This window comes from Arachis ipaensis, chromosome B05 (assembly GCF_000816755.2).
Source record: "Arachis ipaensis cultivar K30076 chromosome B05, Araip1.1, whole genome shotgun sequence".
NCBI lineage: Eukaryota > Viridiplantae > Streptophyta > Magnoliopsida > Fabales > Fabaceae > Arachis > Arachis ipaensis.
Window position 1 is genome coordinate 143,541,261 of NC_029789.2, and position 4,556 is coordinate 143,545,816.

A 4,556-nucleotide genomic window follows, 5' to 3' on the forward strand; every position below is an offset into this window, starting at 1 on the left:
AAATAAATAGCCCATTGTACACATTGTACAAATACTCCATTGGCTCCCTAGCAGGATTCGTATTAAAATAATTAAAATCATGATCTATTAGTGTACATATGAGATAATTTGAAAAATACAATAAGACGCATAGTTTAGAATTTGGTAATATTAGTTATAAAAATTTATTAATTATAGACATCATATATATGAAATTATGAATATTATGAGTACAAAATTATGGATGTTATTAATATGAAATTATCGATGTTATGCGTATGAATTTATGGATGATATGAGTAAATTTATCAATTGAATAAATTAATTTAAGAATTTGACATTTTTTCAAAATCAATTATGAAAAAATTTAAAAACATCTGTGTTAATTTGATAGTTACTTATGCAATAACTAAAAAATAATATGTGTATCGATGTAATATCTAATAAACATGAATTTAATTTTTAGATGTTAGTTATATGTAATTATAGATGTTATGTATATGAATTTATGAATGCTATATGTATGAACTTAGTTAGTACAGTATAATTATAGATGCACATAAAAAAAATTAAATCAGTTTATTACCATACCTCATCAAAATTAGTGTAGTTTTTTATATTCTCAAAATTTGATTGATGGACAATAATCTCATCGGGTGAGTTTGTCTCTTCAAATTATTCTTCAACTCATTCTTGTAAATTTCTTTACCCTATTCCAATTGTGCTTATAATTGAAATAGAGTTGTAATTTTTAGTCGGGAGGAATAAAGAACCTTCATGATTCAAATTAATAATAAAAAATCTATTAAACCAAGCTTTCACATTTGCCAACGTTTGCAATAATAATAAACGAATTAAAAGAAATAAAAATTAACTACAATTAAAATTATTTAATAAATATTATGACTATTTTTAATTGTTATTAGTCATTATTGTATTCTCAAATATAAGATTCAAATTATAAAAAAATAGAGAAAAGCTCACTATACAAGCGATTAGGGCTTGTAACTATTACAAGTTCATTAACGCTTAATCCACCAAAACGCGCTGCAACTCCTACGTCACTTACACGCGCTATATAAAGATCCCGCGTTTGTATAACTACCAAATTTAAAAGATTTGTTTCCTTCTTTGTTTTCCTTCTTTCCAAATTTCATCGTTCTTCTTCTCGCGCGTCTTCTCCTGGTTTTTTGATCGTTCTTTTCCTCTTCTTTCTCATTTGTTTGTTCTTCGTCATTGACGTTAGTTCTTCTCTCTGTAACTCCAGCTTCATTTTCTTTTCGATTTTCTGGTTTCTGAAATCAAAGTTTGAACTCGTTTTGAAGATAATGGATGATTCAACCTCAGATTGTCAGCTGAATCAGGGCGAAGTGGATTATGAATGTTGAATCTAACGAAGTTCTGAGGTTTGATTTACATACGATTACTCTGAATTTTGTTGCGGTCATTTGTATAGCATTGTGTAGTTGAATAATTCGTGAACATTGACTGTGAAACTTCCCCGTGAACATAAATCTGTGGATTGAATGTAATGTATTAGTTTTGATTGATTATCTGAAATTTATAGCAGACGCTCGGATGTAGATCAAAACTTTTTTGGGTGTATCTTTTCGGGAGTGTGGGTGTATTTACAGTTTATGGCTTTTTCTGTTATTTTAGCTGAGTTGTTGTCGTTCGGGTGTATTATATCAGACATGATTGGGTGTGTTTTTAGTTTTTGTCATGGTGTATTCTGCAGCCTGTGTATTTACAGCTTATGGTTTTTATTGTCATTTTAGTTGAGTTGGTGCCGTTCGGGTGTATTATATTAGCAATAATTGGGTGTATTTATAGTTTTTGACATGGTGTATTCTGCAGCTTCTCTGTTGTTGATGACCAGTTTATTCCGAAGGTTGGAATGACCTTTACCACCCTTGAAGATGCTGGAAAATTTTACAGAAACTACGCCAAGGCTGCAGGTTTTTCTACAAGAGTTCGGAGCACAAATAGGAAGGAAAACGAGATTAAGAATCAATTGATTACATGTAGCAGAGAGGGAAAATGAAACTCTCATAGCAAAGACTCATTTGATAGGAATTGGAATGATTTTCTGCTAAATTTTAGTCTTGTAGACAACAAGTGGCTTTCAGGTAGTGTTAGGTTAAAATCTGCAGCAGAGGTGTAAATTTAATTTTTATCGGGTGTATTTATAGTCTGTGTTTGGGTGTATTATGCAGATCTCTATGTAGACCGTCATATATGGGTTCCAATCTATCTGGATCACCACTTCTGGGTAGGGATGAGAAGCACACAAAGGAGCGAGAGCATGCATTCATTTTTTAACAAGTTTATTACCCGGAACAGCTCGCTTATTCAATTCGTCAAACAATAATATAATTACCCTAAACCCTAAAATTCAATGATTTGGGTATAGTAGGTTGGGTGGTTTAGGGTTTAGGGTTTTAGGTTTTAGGTTTTAGGGTTTCATTTTTAGGGTTTAGGGTTTATGATTTAGGTTTTTAGGGTTTTGGGTGTATAATCAACATTCTTTGGGTGTAAAATGCCAGGTTATGGGTGTATATTTGGTTTGATGTTTTCCTTCATATTATAGTACCTGTAAATCAGACATTTTGAATACACCAGAGAGAGTTTAATTATGGAAAAAAAATTTACTTATAATTGGATCAAATATATTTACACCATGTGTTCAATTTCTTACAAGAGTATATAACAGTTACATTAATCAGTGACAATATCATTAGAATCTATCTGACAAAATGGACTCAATAACAATGAGGATGGCCTGGACAGTCTTATTGCATCACTTCTCCTCGCTCATATTTCTGAATTTCTCACTCAACAGATGGGTTGCACACTTTAGGTCCTTGATTTGCTGTAAACAAAGCAAAATTAGAGTTAGATATATTTCTATTATGAAAAACTGATTTGATCGAAGACATATATTTGTTCTTACAACTTTTTTAGCTTGGTTTTTGCCTTCCATTTTTACTGCAATGAAAAATACACCCATAGATATCAGTCAGATACACCCATAGATCAACCACATACACGCAAACCGATTTTATAAGTATTTAATGAGATCAGTTCAAAATGATGTTCAATTGACTCAAACAACGATAAATATACAAGCTCAAGCAATATTACAATGTCAAGCAATATACACCCAAGGATAAGCAGTATCAGAACATTTGCAACAGTTGACTATATTAAATTATATGAGTTCAGAAATATACACCCAACAAATTACGCCATATACACCCAACAATCAACCATATACACCCAACACATTACGCCATATATACCAAACAAATTACTCAATATACACACAAAAATCAGTTAGAAGAAGAACTAAAACAAGAAGAACAGTAAAAACTAGAGCAAGATGAACGATAAAAACTTAGATGAGGTACATACACCCAAACCGATTTCATAAGTATTTAATTAGATCAGTTTAAAATTATGTTCAATTCACTGAAATATGGATAAATATACAAGCTCTAGCAATATTACAATGTCAAGCAATATACACCCAAGGACAAGCAATATTAGAACAGTTGCAACAGTTGATTATATTACATGATATGGGTTCAGGAATATACACCCAACAAATTACGCCGTATACACCCAACACATTACGCCATATACACCCAACAATCAACCATATACACCCATACAAATTACTCCATATACACCCAATAAATTAAGCAATATACAGCGAAAAATCAGTTACGAGAAGAATTAGAACAAGAAGAACAGTAAAACCTAGAACTACTTTGAAGAACAGTAAAACCTAGAGGAACTTACAAGAAGAGTAAAACCTAGAATAAGAAGAATAGTAAAAACAGTGATATGAGATTTAGAACAAGAAGATCAATAAAACCTAGAAGAACATAGAAGAACAGTAAAACCTAGTTCTTCGATTTCGAAATCAGAAACAGAAATGTGGAAAATGTACATGAGTAAAACAATAACGTACCTTGAATAATATTTTGTTGATGGTTTCTGCTATTATTCGCGACGAGTTCAAATGTCTTAAGTTTGGAATGTTGCTCGAAACTTGAGGATTTGTGTTATCTTTGAAGGAGAAGAGGAAGAGTGAGCCATAACGAGCGGTTTTTTCGAAGCGTAATCATTTGAGTGACGCGCGTGGAATTGACGCTCCATTTAAAGGGAAGGAGTGCGCGTGGATTAAACCTGGGTTGAGCCAACTTGTAAGGATTGTATGCGTTATTTGCATGTATGTGTAGCGGGGCCCAAAAAAATATTAAATAGTGATTACAAGAATGTTTAATAGTTAGGGATATGATATTATAATTAATATCATTCATAAGTGGGGCTGATAAGAATATAATAAGTAAATTGATAAGAGAGTGAGATAAAAAATCAAAGGATCCTGCTAGGGAGACAATGGACTATTTGTACAATGTGTACAATGGGCTATCTAGGACTCTAATACCATGTTATGATACCACTCATCCCAAAAACTTCAGCTGATGAGAAAAGGTAACACTAATGATTATATCTCTAATACTCCCTAAACCTCCATTGTACACATTGTATAAATATTTCATTGGTTC

General features: G+C 31.9%; 1 long non-coding RNA gene across 1 annotated transcript; it reads right to left on the reverse strand.

Annotated features, from left to right (window-relative positions):
- LOC110262648 lies at positions 2,605-4,193 on the reverse strand. The gene is made up of 2 exons (XR_002347543.1): positions 3,956-4,193; positions 2,605-2,851 (listed from the first exon to the last, which is right to left on the reverse strand). It is a non-coding gene; the product is annotated as an uncharacterized LOC110262648 (long non-coding RNA).